The sequence below is a fragment of the Ctenopharyngodon idella genome, chromosome 17, assembly GCF_019924925.1.
Source record: "Ctenopharyngodon idella isolate HZGC_01 chromosome 17, HZGC01, whole genome shotgun sequence".
NCBI classification, from domain to species: Eukaryota; Metazoa; Chordata; class Actinopteri; order Cypriniformes; family Xenocyprididae; genus Ctenopharyngodon; species Ctenopharyngodon idella.
Window position 1 is genome coordinate 3,937,047 of NC_067236.1, and position 20,526 is coordinate 3,957,572.

Here is a 20,526-nt window from a genome sequence, read left to right on the forward strand (position 1 = left end):
TGACATCAATATGCTGTTTGAAATGTTGGCTGAATTTATAGCACACTCACATACTAGTCTAATTACTGGATGTTTGTATGTTAAATTATTCTAATATGCTGATTTGGTGCTCAGGAAACATTTCCTATTATAATCAATGTTGAAATCAAGTCATGAAATGCGATCATGTTGCCTAATATTTTTTTTTTTGTAGAAACCGTGATACTTTGTTTTTTCAGGATACTTTGATTAATTGAAAGTTCAAAAGTTTTGTTCAAACTTTTGGTAGTGTGACCTGTCCCATTGAATTGAATGCAACAGTTTGCAAGAAAGGTTTTACGAATGACTCGCTCAGCTCGTGTTTCATGAATAAGACCCATAGCCAGTGTGATTTATTTTCGGGAGGGTTCTGGAAATGCATATCCCTGTTCAATCTCTGAACCCTGTGGCCTGAGAAGAAGGGGAACTCATGAAATATGAATTAAATTGATGGATTTAAAATTACAGGGATTAGGTGCAAATAAGTAACCTCGCTCGGTCTGATTTAGCTTCTCCCAGTCTGTTAAATCACTTGAATTATCTAATGGTCTTTATTGACGTCTGTTTAGCCTGTTTCATGCAGTGGAAAAAGCATGCTTGACTTGCAGCGTGCCATGCAGCAGTGGGTACTACAAATTAAGAACGGCTTCTTCTCCCAGCCAGCCCACTTTTCCTAACATGAGGCTTTTCCATGCTGGAAAACTGCTCGGTCGACTCTAAAGTTGCAAAACTATCAGCTCAGTTTGTGTTGACCTGCGGGTCTGATCAGTTTCCTGAACCATTACATTCTCAATGGGCTTAATCTACATTTCTGGATAGGGGCGTAAACCGGTCCCCCCCTCGGTAACCCCCCCTGGCCCCCTGCCCATACTTACTTCCAACATTCCAGCTGAGAAGCTGGTTTCCAAGGCAACCACAGTAAGCACGGATGACTGCAACCATGCAGTCGTCTTTTGTCCTTTTGGTTGATGAGATAATAACAAGGCCGGTCACCTTGCTTCTGAAACACACTGGGACTTGCTCTGATTGGCGACAGCTTGTGCATGCTTAAACACAGCTGGCAGAGGACATCGCTCACTGTCACAGACATGGCAAAATCAGCCAGATGAAATACGGCCTACTCAGATTCAGTCTTATCAGACTCTTCCTTTGGAAGGAGATAACCTTGAGCCTTAAAGGGATAGTTCACCCAAAAATGAAAATTCTGTCATCATTTTTTCATGCTCATGTTGCTCAAAACCCCTAAGACTTTAGTTAATCTACGAAACACAAAGTTAATGAAACCTGAGAAGTTTCTGTCCCTCCATTGAAAGTCTAAGTAACCAAAACCAAGATCCAAAAAGGTCATAAACACATCATAAATTGTATCCATATGAACTGAACAGTTTAATACAAGTCTTGTGAAGAGATATGATTGAGCAGATTTAATATAGGCTTTTATTTAATCTAACCAATGATCAACATACAGTACATACATATAGAGACCACAACACATATGGTAAACACAGAAGCTCAAATGTGTGTGAGGCATGAAAACCACTGAGATTTGTTTTAGCATGTGTGACAAATGCATGAGCTTCTGTATTTATCATATGTGATGCACTCTATGTTTATATGTGAATAAAAACCAAAATTAAATCTGCTCATCATATAAAGCTCACCTGCCTATAACTTCTATTAATCCTGAAGACATTGATTAGCTTCTTCAGGTGTGTTTGATTAGGGTTGGAGCTAAACTCTGCAGGAAAGTGAACATCGAGGGCCAAAGTTTTGGTTCCTTGGACTTTCAATGGAGGAGAAGAAACCTCTCAGGTTTCATTATAAATATCTTAATTTGTGTTTTGAAGATTAACCAAAGTCTTATGGGATTGGAACGATATGTGTGTAAGTAATGACAGAATTTTAATTTTTAGGTGAACCATCCCTTTAAAAATTTTTAAAAATTTTGTCATCATTTACTCATTTACTTTATGTCATTCATGTCAAATCTGTATGACTTTCTTTTATCTTTAGAACTGAAAAGAAGATATTTTGAAGAATGCTTTTGTCAATATAATGAACGTCAATCCAAAACAATATTAGACTTCATTGACTTTCATTGTACACTCAAAAAATGCTGGGTTGTTTCAACCCATGTTTGGGTCAAATATGGACAAACCCAAACATTAGTTTAATTTTTTTTAAATCAAATTTTAAAACCCAACGGTTGGGTTTGTCCATATTTGACCCAAACATGCATGGGTTGAAACAACCTAGCATTTTTTAGAGTGCATGGACAAAAACACAGAAACATTTTTCAGAATATGTTTGTTTGTGCTGCACAAGAACATTAGACAAGCTAGTATTAACTCTTTTTTAAACTGATATTTAATTCAAAATATGAATAGAATGAGAAACACTAATGCTTATATTTCTCTGTCAGTCTCATACATACCTGCATGCTCACCCATGTCTTGGTTTCATCTGCCACCGAGGCGGCAGACCATCACATCATTGATTGATTATTTGTGATCGTAAGTGATGATTCATTTTGATCACTCATCAGCTCTCAGCACGCTATAAACAACCAAAGAGACAAAGTCAGTGATTCATATTTCTATCGTTTTTATTCTGTGCCAAATGCAACTGATAGCCCTATTGTGCATCTGTGACATGTCACGGCTTGCCCTAGCTGCCAAATACAGACGTTCCTAATTAACTTCCAGGCGAGGGAACATGAACGTTATAGGGTGCATTTCACCAACAGCACATGCAACCCAAAGAGGGGTGGATAAATTGGCTGTGGGCTGCTCTAAACCCCATGCTCCTCTCAGGAGGCCTGTGGAGACAGGTAAGCCTGTATTATCATCTGGGCTCTTACAATGAGAATGAGCCTCCATTCTTATTTAGCGGCTCCTTCTAATTGGGCGGCTTCCTTTCAGGGTGGTCAGGAGGGAATTAGATTCACTGGAAAAATCAGTTAGGCAGCCAAGATCATGTTTGCTACAAGCCAAAGATATTGGAATATTATACGTAAATAATGTCAGGTAGTGGTTTGCATTTCAAAGACTGAAATATGATATATGAAAGATATAAAAAAATGATTGGATTTCAAAATTAGATTTCAATCAAGTGTGTAAAGTTGTTCTAATTCAAATATGCGAGTATATATTTTTAAAAAATAAACCGTAAACCCTAACGCTAAAAATAATTAATTGGTTTGAGTAGGACAAACTTAAATAAACAAATTAGTTCAGTCAAATTAACTTTTATGAGTATTTAGCACTTTTTCTTTCAAGTTCACAGAACTAATATATTTTAAGTAAACTGAACTGTTTCATTGTTTTGAGTTTTATTAACTTATTTCTTTTAATTTAGACAAACTTAAGTTTAACTGAAACTGGGCTGGGATTTCTATTTCCCAGCATGCTTTGCCCATGGCACTTAAAAGGGAGAGTAAATGCTAAAATTAAGTGTTATATAATGTTTTTTTTGTGCAAGATGTTAAGTGGGAGATTTAGTAGTGATTAATGTTTTGTTATGCTAATTTAGAAGAGTTTCTGTTAATGTTGATTTTTGTAAAGTTACCATCATGGTGACAAGTGGTGCATGTGGCTTGGTTTGAGAGCAAAAATGTTAAATGTTCTATATTATTGCACTCATTCAGCAATGCTATACCATTGTTAACATGTTAGCAAATTAGCAAGTTAGCATTTTCTGAATTAGCTTGTTTTAGCTAGCTTAGTTTACAATAATAAAAATGTTCATATTGAGGTTACATGAAAATTTTAAGTTAAATGTATGAACTAGTGTACTCAAACATTTCAAGTTAAGAACAATTAAAATGTATGAGTACGAAATAAAAAAACTGCCAGTTCTGCTTACTTAAACTTAACTTTAAAATTTGGAGGCAACTGATTGCCTCAAATTGTTTGAGTTTTGCCAACTTATTCAGCATATAATAGTATTTTTCATTTTTGTATAATTATACCACCATTCAATAGTTTGGGGACAGGAAGATTTTTTTTTTTCAGTAAGATTTTAACTTTTAAATCTTACTGTAATTAACTTTTTAATTACTTTTATTCAGCAAGGCTGCAGTAAATTGATTTAAAAGGACAGTAAAAACAATTATTATGTAACAGAAGATTTCTATTTCAAGTAAATGCTATTCTTTTGAACTTTCTATTCATCAAATAATACTGAAAAAAAAAGAATTATGGTTTCCGCCAAAATATACAAGCAAAATATAAACAGCACAATTGTATTCAACATTGATGAGCAGCAAATCAGCATATTATTTTGATTTCTGAAGGATCATGTGACACGTAAGACCGGAGAAATGATTCTGAAAATTCAGCTTTGCCCAGTTGATAATATTTTACATTACTGTATTTTTTATCAAATAAATGCAGACTTATAGCATAAGAGACTTATATATGTATTATGCAAAAGTCTTAGGCACATTAGTGATTTCACCAACAAAAAAAAAAAGGGAAAAAAGGCAGTTTAAGCCAGTTATTTATATCTTTTGCTGTAGTATGTCAGTAGGAAATATCAGTTTACATTTCCAAACATTCCTTTTGCTATTAATTATAATAATCCAGTGAGAATTGCGTATGCACAAGGAGTCTGACAACAGCTGGTATGCTTCGCACGGAGATCTGATCTCACCATCATCGAGTCTGTCTGTGATTACATGAACAAACAGAAAAAACTGAGACAGATAAATCAAAAAAAAAAAAAAAAAACCTGTGGCAACATCTCCAAGACACCCAAAGAAAACTACTTTAGGCACAAAAAGAGTGGGGGAATTAAACAATAAATATAGTTAATTTAAATATGCTGTCTCTAAATAAGGTCAGCTACAGATGGCCTTTCTGTGACCTCTGAATCAGCTCCTGGGAAATCACTGGGCGAGGGGGAGGGTGTGTGTGTGTGTGTGTGCTCTCTTTGTGTGACATGCCACTTTGAAAACTTTATACAAAATTTCTTCCCTAAATAATTACACGCAACCACAGATCTAACGGAAAATTAAATTGAGGGTTGAAAACAAATTTACTACATCATTTTATCCTTATAAATTTTGCTAAGCAGTTAGCTAGAGCCATGTCCTTGGGATGGTGAGTGAGTGAGTCTCAGATGGGTTTGATTGGAAACCAGGTGAACTGATAACCTCAGGGATTTGCACTCAAAGCCCACGGTGTGTCCTCTGGGCGGCACAGCCAATCTTGACCGCTGATGAACTCACTCATGAGCTGGTGGGGATCCGTTTTATACACAGCAGGTTGCCTGCCTGTAACTTTTCTGTCTTGGTTTTGTTAGCATGTAACCATCCGTGTTGTTCCCGCCCTTGAGTTGTGTTGCTCAGGGTCAGCTGTCATCCAACCCTGGAGAGATGTGAGAGAGTCAAAAACAACAACCTGATTCCCAGGAACACTGATGATTCCATGTTTATCTATGACTGGAAGATGCAAAAAAAAGCATTATTTTGACATGATTCTAGTATTATCTTGGGGGATAAGCCTTAAAATGTTGTGCAAAATAGGAAATGGCATCTCAAGATGTAATGCGAAGGTCAAAGCCACTTTAAATCTAACCAAATAATCACTTGAAATAGATTTCCTTTCAGTTCAGATGGTTAAATAAAATACATAAGTTAAACTTAAAATACAAAAGTTAAACTGGTCTGACAGTGCAAAATGGATGGACTTTGGCATGAGAGTGGACTCTAGAGCAAAGTTTCCCTTTGGACCTAATTAGGAAAATAAAGTTGGAGGAGGGATGCCCAAGGAATAGCTGGAATGAAATGAAACTGATGTTTTTATACTTAAAAAAGCAATTTTATACTTAAAAAAGCAATTGTCCTGATTATATGGACGTGATCCTCCTTAAAACTTAATATGTAGTGTGAAACACAACAATAGACTGATCAAAAAATAAAAAAGTTTTCTGTGACTGTGGAGAAGAAAGGACTTGGAAGGGGCTTAAAAGATTATTCCAGATCTTCGTTTCTCCAGATTTCCTGGAGGTTGCCAATTGTAGTAAAAACTATAACGTGTGGGGTGCCAGGATTTGAGAAACGGCTTCTCTTAAGACTGGCCAAAATCTTTACAGGCCACTTCAAAGCTGCTTCATATCTGCTTTCTGACTCTGTATTCATTTTCACTTCAGCCCACAACGTTGCCTTTTCATTAGAGTTAAACCCCACAGAAACCACTGTAGCAAAAGAGGACTCCATTTAACTGCACCCATTGAGCCTCTAATGCTAATAGACAAATAACAAAGTACCGCAAAGAGTTGAAAGCGGAGGCACATGCATTTGGTTAGGACTGAATGGAGCGTAAGTCCTTCTCCCAGACCTCCTCTGATTCCCGTGAAGAGCAACTTGTTGGTATTTCCCTGAATCAGACCCTTTCTTCCCTGCTTCCCCCCTCGGCTGGTCGCCCATTTCAAAGACGGGTCCAGCTGGGACGTCCTACCCTCTCTACCTCCATCACAGCAGTGTCTTCCTGTCATCCCCCACTTTCTCACCTCATCCTCTCTCCTGTTAGTCACATAAGCCCATCAAAGCAAAGACCACCACTTTTCTGACTGTACTTGAAAGCAGCCAAAACCAAAACACCAATCAAAGCAAGCACATATGACATGTGCGTGTGAAAATTAGGGCTGCCAAAGTAAACACATTAGCTTATGAGGTTAAATATGTTTAACTGTGTTACATTTAACACAGTTAATGCATTTAGCTAATTTGACATTAAAATGTCTAAAGCCTGGTCAGGAAACAAGCACCGGCTAAGTTCTTGTTTATCAGTAAATGATAGAGAAAAACCTTCTTGAGAGCTAATTTAATAAGGGGAGACAATGTCCCCCACACTTTTAGAAAATACTTTGTCCTCCCTACTCTTTAAAGAGGATTTGTTGCAGTTGTCGCAAAGTTTTAGGCTTAATTATTCAACTTTTAGACAAAAATGCTAGAGTGATTGACATTTCTATAAAGTTTTGTTTTTAAGTGCCCCCCTCTACTTATCGGATCGTTCCAACACTGAATCCTGAATTCATTTATAAATCAAATCCAGATGAGACTTTTCACAGAACTTATTTGCCTGTCTTTATATGGCAGAATTTAATTAGCACTGAAGCTCAACAAGTCGAAGGCACCAACATGAATAACTTTCAACTTCAGTGATTCACATATGAAATAAATGATTCACATGCTACAGTTTCAAAGTAGCTTTAACAACACTGATATTTAGGGGACAATTTCAGCAAAATCAAATTGTGAGAGAAATCACATTAAGTACAGAAAACATTATTTGAATCTCTTGACAGCCCAAGTGAAAATACAGAAGAAGGACGAGTTTTGTTCGTTGTGTTGCGCTTTGTTACTCTTTGAAACAAGTGAACAATGACCTATAAACACAGACAGACAGACAGACACATAAGCTCCTTTTTACAGATAAACAGGTTTGTTTCTTGGTTTTCTTGTCTAGACATGAAAGACAGACAGAAACCAGCCCAACTGTAAATGAAATCTTATTGATTTTACCAGGAAAACCTTGAGCTCTCACCCACGTGAAGGGAAAACAACAACTCTGCCTCATTTCAGCTGAATGGTAGTAAGTCGCTCAAATGATTCCTTTAAGAACCGTGTGAAGACAGTGTGAATGGCTTAGTGGAGATGTATTCACAACATCTATTCAGTTGAAACATTCATAACTGTTTTACTGAGAATGACAGAATTACTTCTTTTAAAGCTGGAGGCAGTAGGCTAGTAAACATCTCAGCATGGCAACATGGCGCCATTATTCACCTCTGTTAGACTAGTATCAGTTTCTCCAGGCCAAAATTGGACAGTGTGATGAATGTCATATGAGTAGCTAACGTTAAACTGCTCTCACTTTAGCAGCTAATGAGACTTTCAGCACTGACGGTTTGACAGACTAAGAATTTCTGTTGTGGACAGACAGGAATGTGGAGACATCTCTTCTATACAGGAGCCTGGACGTTTGCAGAAGCAAAACGTTGACACGCCATCCATGACACTGCAGCCTTATTTCATTTGCAACCCAAATTCATATTCCAAAAAACTGAATTGTTTGGCATCACCATATAATGATGTTCACTTTGCATGTCATGCAGTGTTGGGCTCGTTACTCAAAAAATTTAATTTATTACTCATTAGTAGTTACTCCTTTCAAAAGTGATATTATTACTTTTTTACTTTCTGGCAACAGTAATTACACTATAGTTATATTACTTTTCCTTCACATCCCACAGAAGTTGTAATTGTGTTTCTTCCCCATAAAATTCTTCTAAAATGTTACTAACATCATGTTTCTGTCTCATCATTTGACCAAAATCCACACTGGACCCCAGTCAGAAGTTATTACAAACACTCAATGGTGATTGATAGTGACTTTTAAGTGAAAGTGTTGTATTAATCTCATTAAAGGGTTAGTTCACCCAAAAATGAAAATAATGTCATTTATTACTCACCCTCATGTCGTTCTACACCCGTAAGGCCTTCATTCATCTTCGGAACACAAATTAAGATATTTTTGATTAAATCCGATGGCTCAGTGAGGCCTGCATTTAAAGCAATGACATTTCCTCTCTCAAGATCCATAAAGGTACTAAAAACATATTTAAAACAGTTCATTTGAGTTCAGTGGTTCTACCTTAATATTATAAAGCAACGAGAATACTTTTTGTGCACCAAAAAAACAAAATAACGACTGCTTCGGAGCTTTACGAATCGAATCAGTGACTCGGATCTCCTATCAAACGGCTAAACTGACACGACTTAACACGAGTTACTGATTCGATTCACAAAGCTCCGAAGCAGTGTTTTGAAATCGGCCCATCACTATATTGTTGAAAAGTCGTTATTTTGTTTTTTTGGCGCACAAAAATATTCTTGTTTCTTTATAATATTAAGGTAGAAACACTGAACTCACATGAACTGTTTTAAATATGTTTTAAGTACCTTTATGGATCTTGAGAGAGGAAATGCCATTGCTGTGAATGCAGGCCTCACTGAGCCATCAAATTTAATCAAAAATATCTTAATTTGTGTTCCGAAGATGAATGAAGGCCTTACGGGTGTGGAACAACATGAGGGTGAGTAATAAATGACATTATTTTCATTTTTGTGTGAACTAACCCTTTAATTGTCATGTGTAGCTTGAATATTGTAGCTATAATTTCCTCTGTTACACATGAAAAATGTGCATATACATGATAATATTCAACCGTGGCTAAAGCTAGTGTTAACGTTAGCTTACTTAAACAGCACTAACTTTGTTTTTAAAACAATGTTGCTTGATATGACTAGTAGCCTAGATAAAAACTTCACTTGAGTGAAAATGAACACATTCAAATGGGCTACTCTCAATTGCATTTTAGTTATAAGTTTTAATTACCCTTTTCACAGTGTAGAGCTCCAGGTCCTGTCCACAGCGAGAGACAAAATGGCGATTGCAGCAGTTGGGCTTTCCCTCAAATAACTAGCCTACTTTATTTAGCTAGCTTCAACATGACTAATTTTAAATGGTTGAAATAAATAAATTGTACAATATTAAATTATGTTTAGACGAGAAACATAACTTAATCATGTAGGAAATAAATCCATATTTAAAAATCCAACAACCTCCCCATTGCCATTTTTTCAGTGTACGATTATATTTTGCATAAGTTCGTAAGAAAATGTTTTGTATTCCAAAAAGATTTTCATTTATAGTAATATAATCGGGATCAGAAGGATGTGGGTGGGCAAGCCATGTAATGTCAGAGTAAAGTAATGCCACAACTTACATAATGCCACAACTTACACAATGGTGTTCAAATCATCTTTTCTTCTGATAAAATCAATGTAATGACAATTTTCCATATTCCAAGCTTGCCTGCTGCACTGGTGACTTCATATGTCTGTGCGAGTCGTAAAAAATTATGAAAATAAATCTAGGAATTATTGAATTGTTGGATGTCAAATCAGTAGGGGTTGAGGCATCAAAAGTAACTAAGTAACAAGCTGTTTTATGGATAGTAATTGTAATATTACTGAAATCTTATTAGTAATTAGTTACACTACTAGTAACTAGTTACTGCCTAACACTGATGTCATGTCAGCTGTTTAGCACCTAATTAGGGGAAAAACAGGAAGAAAAACTTGTCTCAGTCCTGTTCAAGACTTCTTCATACACTCCAGAAGCCGATATTTATTTACTCTTAGGGTTGATGGTAGGTAAAACCCCCTTCAACAGCCTTTTACACATTTACAGAAGCCCTGGTTCCTAAACTCTCTGATTTTCTCTTCGACTCTAGCTATATTAACTTACATGACTGCCTGCCAGATCTTCACCAAAGAGAGTCCAGAAACCTCTGGAAACTTCCAGCTTCTACATGGCTTTGTGTCAGAAACTTCCAAAATAACCCCAGGCTAAATGTACAAACATTATGACATTATATAATGCTTAAAAGACCATTATGTTGTTCATTTGTATAGAATGTTTTTAATAAGAAAAGGATGGTGTACCTTTGGCTGAAGGACCCTGAAAAGGTTTATTTTGAGATAATGACCAGTTGACAGTACATTTCTCCACTTATTAAATGTTTACTTAGTACATAAATAAATACACGGACATGAACAATTGATATGAGTTACAATTATTCAAATGTGTGTGAATAAAGAGTGATACATACTATGATATATTTAATTATATAGCTAGTTTAGTGGTCATTATGAAATATGTGACTGCATAATGCTGCAACTGACTTATAAGAATCAGGTATTCTAAAGAACTGCATAATAATGTTTGTTGACACTACAAAGTGTCAGTGAGGGCAAAAATTCTTGATGAGACCTGAGACTGTTGGAAAAAAGCACAGAATTATAATTATTAATCATCAGTTTAGTAAATAACCCCCACTCTTTCTCTTCACCTGCATGGAGTGTGTGTCATTTACACAGCAGTGGTCTAAGAGGGCCTCTGCAATTTTCCCACATTATTACAGATGGCACAGCTAATGACTTCTTCCATCAGGCCTCTTTGAAACATGCACAGAGCATTTATTTCCAAGCGCTGCAAATAATTCTGACAAATGGAATGTTCCATATGCGGCTGCGTTTTGTTTTGGTGCCAGAACTGGAGTGCCGATTCACGGGAGGGTCCCAATCAGCGCCATCTGATGCCGTGCCACACAACACACAGTTGTTCACTGTAACACATTTAAATACCAATAAAGACGGTTTCAAATTTGACATGCAATGCTAAAAGATGTTTTTCACTGAGCTGCTTCAGGGAGGGAGAATATTTTCATACATATAAAAGAATATTTGTCTCTTGTCCTTTCCAAAGCCAAAAATATTTCCTGTGTACATTTGACAGGAAATATTTCTACATTTGTATAAAACATTTGTTATTAGATATGGCCTTGGGGTGTATTTTCAGCATCAGTCTCAGATGGACAAATGGTGAGACATCTATCCCGCCCACAGCTCTACTGCTGAAGCACTAAATTGTACAGCAGTGTGACAGTTTTGTCTCAAGTGTCCTCATCTGTCCTCATATTTCTCTGAGTATTCTGGTTGTCTGTAATGGGATGCATTCTTACTCTGAAACATCTGGTGCATCTAATAGAAACCAGCCGAGGATTATGATAGAGTCAAAATCTTAATGAGCTGAAAGGCACATCAGAGACTATTAACATTTGAATTATAACAGACTCATGAATCACTGTTCAAACAGACTCACGAGTCCAAAACAAAGTTAACAAATTGAGACAGAAGACATAAAATCAACAACAAAAACAAGATTTAAAGTGTTTGTCTCTTACTGAGTTTAGAATTATATTGTTCAAAGCTCAGAAGTGCCAACATGAGCTCAAATGTTTCTCCTAAAATTGTAAAAAATATGAAATCAATTGAAAGTACTGCTTTTCATTAAGAGCATAGGACATTAACCCCCGGTTTCACAGACAAGGCTTAAGCTAGTCCTAGACTAAAATGCATGTTTGAGCTGTTGTAACTGAAAGTAACAGATCTTAAAATATGTCAGTGCCATTGTTTTGTCTCAAGATGGACACCAGTAATGTTTTTTTTTACTTAATACTTAAATACCCCAATTGAACTAAGGCTTAATCCTGGCTTAGGCTAAGCCCTGTCTGTGAAACCGGGCCTAAATGTAATGCGAGTAGCATATATCGCATCGTTGTTTGAGACATTGTTGAGTTCTCTTCTGATTATTTCTTTGTGATTATTTTCTAAAAGTAAAATTACATGCCAAACCACAGTCTGATATGGAAGAAATAACAACCATCATTAATTCTCATTAGGCCGGTAGACACAACTTCCTCTGTTTAGTGCTCTGGAGGAGAGAGAGAGAAAGAGAGAGCATTAGTCATTATAGCTACAGTCTCATTATAATAATGAAAGGCTTGTCTGAGGACAGAGGAGAGGAGATAAGCTTCAGCTGACCCATGTTCATGTGTTTATGTAGAGACAGACAGACAGAGAAACAGTGTAGCAACTTTTACTAGAATCTGAGGAACAATCAATGATGCAATTCACCATCACAAGTCTCTTATGCTGTTATTGTTAGAGAGAAAGAGAGAAAGAGTGCTTAAAACACTCAGTGTTTCCCACTCTCAGACTCTATCAGGCAGGTTTATGGCTGCTGGACGTCCCCATCCCCTCTGTTGACTCATTATGGCAGACGTCAGTGCCTGTATTTAAGGTAATTTACGGTGGTAAAAACAAGATTGAATGACGGAGTACAAATGTTTTCCTACAGCTGTTCGTTTTTCTAGCAGGCTTTCAGAGAACAGGAAATCTGACGTTAGATCAGGCAGAGCATGTGTGAAAATTTACATTGACATATTTTTCCACTACAAATGCATTATTCTCAACTGCACACATCACTCTTTTGGAGACAAAAGATTTGAATTGATAAGTATTAAGATTTGGAAGTCAACGTGAGGCTGTATAGCAGCAGATTGAACTTTATTGTTGATTTATATAGTTCACACTTTCTAAGTTTCATCCATAACTAGTTTATTTCAGCACACTGTCGGTTCAATCTGTTCCTGACTGAGCCTGTCTATACGCACAGGTGACACAAGCCCATCAGACGATCTTTGTTTGTTTATCCCTGTTTGACCGTCCAGACAACACAGGCACATTTCATGCTCCACAAACTACATCATCAATGCTTACTGCATGACTAAAATTAGCACATTAGCACATGCCGAGATGCTTTGCATGAAGATACAGCAACTTTGCTGCACAACTTTTGTTAAAAAAAAATGATGGAGGTTTCTGTGTAACTATTAAGACTGGACAATATATATTTACCTAAAATATCTCCCCCCAAAAAAGGTTTACTAAATGAATAAATGCAAAATATAAATATATAAAAAGTGAATCAAAAATAAATATATAAATGTATTAGTCACAATGCTGTGGTAGCAATCCAAGACGAATGACGAAGGAATTCAATCTAAATACTCTTTGAAACCACACTTCATAATGACGATAACCAGCCGTGAACTGAACAAAACAGGGAGCACTTATACACAGAAAACTAAACTAGACACAGGTGGGCTTAATCAGTAACCTAGGTAACAAACACAGAGGAATTAGTGTCTAAGGAAACATAGGAACATGAATAAAACACAATCACTGCGCCGAAATTGAATACTTCTCTACTATATAGTACAGTATGCGAACAGAGTAGTATGTTCGAATTCATAGTATTCGAAAAACAGTAGGCGAAAAGTACCCAGATGACTTAGTACTTCCGATGAGATTCTGAAGTGCGCATACGATGGACACTTTACTATCCCACGAGGCCATGGGAGAGGATTTGTGAATGGAGTTGAAGGGACGTAACGGACACGGGTAGGTCACAGTAACAGTAACAACATGGTGGATGTAGTACGTCCGAATTCATTCATACTACACGCATTCATACTACATAGAACATACTTTTTCAAAGGTTGAGAAGTAAATTTAAATTCAAATGTAGTACTTAACAATACGCGATTTTGGACGCAGCTAATGAAACTTTGGGGCCATTTGCATGACACCATTTTCAACTAAAAACAGAAAACTTTTTATGCGTTTTGGCTGCTTCTTTACACGACAACAGCATTTTGGGGGCCTGAAAACGCAAACTTTTGAAAATGGGTTTGAAAGTGCACATTTTTTGAAAACGGTTCGTCTCCATGTAAACTGCAAAAACACAAATCTGTGAAAACGGTGACAGCATGAACACGCGAACATGCGAACATGCGAACACGCGTAGTCTTAAAGTGACGTTGCTAACTTCTGGCCTGGCATGAATAATACAGCATTTTTTTGTCATTTTCGCCGATCCGTATAAATCTTTTTGCCAACATGTCATCTGTACAAAAGAAAATCTTTTCTGTTTTTAGTACATTGTTGTCATGTAAACGTATCCTAAATGTGTGTGTATATATATATATATATATATATATATATATATACAGTCAAACCAGACACCTTGAACATTTCATTCATTAATATAATTTATTTACTATATATAGTTTAAAAAAATGGTAATAAAATATGACAAGATCTCAGAGTTAAACTGTCAGATAACACTTAAGCAAAACATGGTCAGGTCAAAGTGTCTGAATAATTTTTGGTCCCAAATTTTTATCAATTTTACTGGTAGTCCACTGTATGAAGAATTTTTGGGTATAATATGTCACAGTTTCCTTTATTTTTCTATCCTCACTTACATAAGTTAACTATAGTGTCCTGCACCCACTAGTAAAAATATATCAAAAATATATACACAGTATATACATATATATATATATACACACAGTAAATCCATATGTCACTAATGTGTCTGTATATATACGTACATGCATACACACACACATTTAATTTTATATCTTTAACAAAATCATTGTGAATTTACTGTGCGTATTCGATGTCACATAGCCCTAGCAACCATAAAACAAAAGGTTACTATGCTCATGAGGTCATAATTACCTTTTCATTAAGCATGGCAAAGGGCTTTTTTTTGAGCACTGAGTGCAAGTCATGGATCAGTCTGACAACCTAATGACTCTCTCTGGGCTTATCAAGAAAGTCATCAATGCTTTTAAAAAGCACTGGGCTGCTTGTACCATAAATGTCATTCTTTAGGGCAAGTCAAACCAGGTACCCTCAGACAATTATGCAACCTAGAGAAAATAAAGAGAGGGGAAGGATTATGCAACCTGTTTTTGAATCACTCTGCGGTTTTGCTCCTAAATTTTATTCCATATGAATGCGTTTGCCTCAAACAAATAACTCAGATTTTTGACATAATGAGCGGCAGCTCCAGTGTTTGCACTCGCCTCATAGCAACAACCTCATTCTGCAACGTTCATTATGCAAAAACCCAATTAAGTGTGTCTGAAACTCAGTGAAAAGCAAAGCCCCCTCCTCCCTTAAAGCCAACATCAAATATAGCTGTGGTCAAAAGTGTCCCTTGACTCCCTCAAGCCTGTTTTCAACATCTCTGATTACATGCAAATGAACTGTAGGGTCCTGTTGAGACCACCAGCCCCTCTCCTCTCCCCTCCCCACAGGCTCTGGTGACCTCTACAAGCCCCTCTCTCTCCCCTCGGGGTGTAGACGACCCCTCCCTCGACGGCTGGCCGCAGCAGGGCCGAAGCTCTGATGACACACCGGGGAGAAACTAAGAGGGGGAAAAAGGTCTATTAAGGAGACAATGTGTTTCACAATAATCACCTGCCTGGCTCTCTCCCCCCCACCGTCCATTACACACGGATCTCTCCCACAGAAACCCTGCAGTGCTTTCTTAGAGGTCAGCCAAGGAACTCATTTAAATAGAGATGCATTTATCTGTTTGCGAGTGACTTACGGCCTGTCGGATTGAGGCGCTGCTGGTAAACACTAATTCCTACTGGTTCCCAAGATTGCAGATAGCTGGGGATCGTGGGGTATTTATTGATCTCCAAGGAGCATGTGGCGTCGGACACAGAATAATAATGTCACTGCTTTCTGCTGTCAGAGGCCCAGTTACCTGGTATTAACATCAGTTTTGAATGATTTGATCATAAAAACCATATTCTAAGGTAGTCAAAACACATTTGACCACATTGTATTTGCACTGCGAATGCTAAAATTAACAATTCATACTCGCCTTTGGTGACTATACATACAGCTTTACTACATAAAAAGATTCATTATCTACTCAAGATGCCGTAGATTGAGAATTTGTTGTTGTCACTGGCATAAAAAGAGACATAGACATACAATAAATACATTTAGACATTAGACATAAATAGACAGGTAAAAAATGTAAGTAGACATAAAATTAATAATTATATATCACTTACTAGGGCATATATATATGCAGTAGTAAGTGATGCATGTAGTCATGAAATCAAAGACTTTCCCCTGGACAAAATGAGATCACGTGGTCACTGGAGACACATTTGAGATGCACATTATTAGCAGGTGTAAACAGGGCCATAGTTACACACCCCGGGTCAGATACCCTCTCTGAAGTCTGAACATATCCGCTTTTAGGCAGTGAAGACTGGAAAGCTGTTTGCCTTTAAAGCTTTTATGCATCGTCCAGATCTTCTTTTAACAACCCATATGGGACATGTTGCATCATCCTAAAGTCTTTTATCCACATCCAGATCTGATTCTACAAAGAGTGGAGAGGTTAGGACACAGGCGGAGATGTTGTGGTCTGTCTGGGTCTGGTCCCTTTTGATTTACACATCCAATATCTCCATATCTGTCATCCATTTCCTCCCATTTAACTTTATGACTCTTGGTGACTGTTTGAAGATCAATGGAGGAGGACAGACTGCTGCGGGGAAAGGGAAGTCAGAAGTCTCACAAAGTGTCTTTCTATGTCTCTTTCACATGTACATCATCTCTTGTTCTTGTCAAAGCCAGTGTCACTCCTCAGAGCCGGGTCGTTGAGCGTGCTGAACTCACCACTTAAGCCATGTTGAGCAAACAGAGAGCCATAATTACAGAGAAAGAGACAAGGAGTGAGCCATTGGTGGAAATCAAGAAGTTTAAGGAGCAAAAAAGCCTTGAGATGCCAGATATGGGGTGTCTTTGCACTAATGTGAACGCTGACTGAGTGCAGTTGAAATTGTAGATCTATAGAAACTCTGACTGGGCCTCGGATCTCAGTGTATCCTTGAGAAGGGGCAAGGGAAAGGGCAGTGGGTGGGGAGGGAGGACGCTGCATTGTTGCAAATGCATTATTCAGCTTAATGTGACAGTGTTCGGGTATTAGTGCCTGTTGAACCGCCATCATGATGGAAACTAGAAAGTGCCTATTTGTTTTGTCTTCATTAACTCCAGAGTCAGAAGTTCAGATGAGGCCAAACATTTGGAAGAGAAAGAAAAAACGATGCCTTTCATGTGCCACAGGAAATCTAAAACTGACATGAACAACCGTCTTCACTTTAATTTTATTGGCAGTGCTGTAAAGCCATTGTAATTGTGGATAGCATGTTTTAGTTTATTTTAATCAGGATTTGACAAGTCACACAAGATATCCAAAGAGAATAAGAGCAGCCCTATAATATATATATATATATATATATATATATATATCATAGGACTGGATAAAAAATATCGATTTCTTTTTAATTGATTTTCATTTTTACGAACCGATCTCGATTCTTAAATCCCAAGAATCGATTAGTCTAGTCTGTTTTCAGTTGATGAATGAACAGAACATGTAGTGCGCCTCCCATCCAATAAATCGCAATAATATTTGTGCTTTGTTACTTTTGAAATGAAGCAAAGTCTCAGATTTCAAATGACGTCCATCTTATTATGAGATTCAAAAAATAAATACCGTTTTGGCGCTTTTTAAAGTGGCGTGACAGATCGCTGTAGCGCCTCAGTTAAAGAGAAGCGGCAGCACGGAGCGCATGTAAACATCCTCTCCTCCGCTTTAATACCAGTTACAGCGCGAAATAAACATGAATAAACATCTGAAGGTATGTTAAAAGATACAGTACAACTTACCGAAATCCGTATCATGTCTCGTGTAATACCTCAATCAGTGTTTTAACCCCGGAAAGACATCAATAAAACAGCTTGTAAACAATGTCACGTAACGTCACATTTACCTCAGAAAAACACATTCAGTGACCATAAACTCATTAGTCAGCTAGAAAAATGAACTCTAGAGAGGAGCATTTAGCTAAATATATGCACCATATTACATATTAATTATAATTTTCAATGTTCTTCAATATTTAATGCATGTTTGAATAAATCAGTTATGACAGCCACGATTTAAATGTTTATATTTCAAAAAAAACGAATTGGAGTAGAAATATGATTATGTAATTCTAAACTTTATTTATTATAAAAAACATCATTGAATGTAATTTAACCATTTATGGTACAAGATTTTAATATTATAATAATGTAGTACCAACTGACTCCCATGTGTAGTTTACAGCATTAGTTGAGAGATTTTTTTCCTCTAGAAAATTTGCCATGTACTGTATCTGATATACTACATCCAAAATAATCGAATCGAATCAAATCAGAATCAAATCGAATCGCAAGCATGTGAATAGAAATCGAATCGAATCGTGAAAAAAATAAATAAATAAATAATATATATATATATATATATATATGGTTTTGCTAACCCAGTGATGTTGGTGTAAACCTTTAAAGCTCTCTCCAATAAATACCAAACACAACCAATAAAACTATAAAGCCATGGGCTTAAGAGAGGTGAAGATCTATTTACTGGTTTCATGAAGCAGACAGCCTGCAGCGCATATGACGTACCACAATGTTAAAATCCCCTCGAGCTATCTGATCACCTTCACTAGCTGAAATCAAGATACTTCTGAGAAATTCTCCCCTGACAATGAGTACGAGAAGAGAGTGGCCTGGTTTCTGGTGTGGAGATTGTTTTGCGTGGGTTATCCGCCAGTTGTCCATGTATTAAGTTTACCAACTTGGCCTCTCGCTGACCTGGCTGGATGAGCTGGTTTCAAAAGAAGATTGATCTGTGCGTGATCTTTGACAGGCCTGAGAGAGTCATTGGGCCCTGGAGAGTAACTCAGAAGCAAGGCTATATCAACACTGAATGCATGCTTCTCATAGCCCACGGTCTCAGGCCCCAACCTGCTTGCTCCACAGGGCCTAACTGACCTTGGACAACATAGCGACCACAACTGCCCTGAACCAGTGTAAGCTATGACTTTAGCATTCTTCAGGACAAAAAAAAAAAGATTACTTCTAAATTTAAACTTCTTTTAGCCTTCTTTGTAAGGTTAAATTATTTCATAAATAGTATCAAACACTAATTACTCAAAATAACTTATGTGAGCTCTCAACAAACATTCAAGCTCAACAGAAAAGGACTACAGTACTATACCATGGTACAGTGTCAGATGACAATGCCATGGTATTCATACTGTACAATGGTACTACCATGATACTTGTCCAAAAATGAACAAACATAAAAGTACCATAGTAGTACCCTTACAAAAATTACTTTGGCAGTGTAGTGATGATATCAGATGATAATACTACATTGACAATAAAATCATTACATGTCTAAACAAACCATGGTAATCATGGTTAATTTATTGTCATTTTGAAGAATACCCACCAGATATAAATGTTTTGCTCTTCATTACTAGTACTTTCACAGAAACATAATGCAAAACACAGTTACAGTTACAAAAATGAGATGTTTCTCAGACATGTTTGCTGACGTCTAAACTCACTGTGAACTTCTTAGAATGAACTACTTAAACATTCTGCCAAGTAAACTAGGCTTTGGCAACAACAATATGGATGCATATGGATCTTACAGAAATCTGACACCATCTTAATGAATTTCTTATACTCTAAATCCTTTTGTTTAATATCATGCATGCTAAATAAACTGTCATCTAACTGACTCTGAATACGAAGATTTAGTGGTCTCAGTGTGGATAAAGAAACATCTTGTAACCAGGCAGGAAAAGCCATGTGCTCTTAAATGCCAGAAAGAGGAGAACAGTCTGGTTTTCACACAGCTGCGGTAATATAAACGGATGCACTGTGCTTTAAAAAGCTAGACCTATTCCAGGAGGCTATCTATGCTAGATTCTGGAAACAGAAGGGGAAATATCTTCAACGTGATCATGAGGGACATGAGCCCAAAATGAAAGGTCATGTAAGAACAGAATATCTTGAGTGCAACCGGTTTAGTTGTTTGCACTTTTCTCTTTGACTACATATTCACTTTTTATCTGTCCTCTATATTTAATCTGTTTTTCTCTCCAGACCATCTAAGCAACAGCAGAGATGTTTATTGCAAAGATACAAATCAAGAATGAATGCAACATGTGATCCTCATGTTTTCATTATGTTCTTCAGTGCTGAAAGAGACAGACAGCACTGCTGATGCTAAGTCCCTGAACGATGCTACCCAAATGGCATAGAGGAAGAACGTTAAGTGTTTGTTTGCTAACACTTGCAGAGAC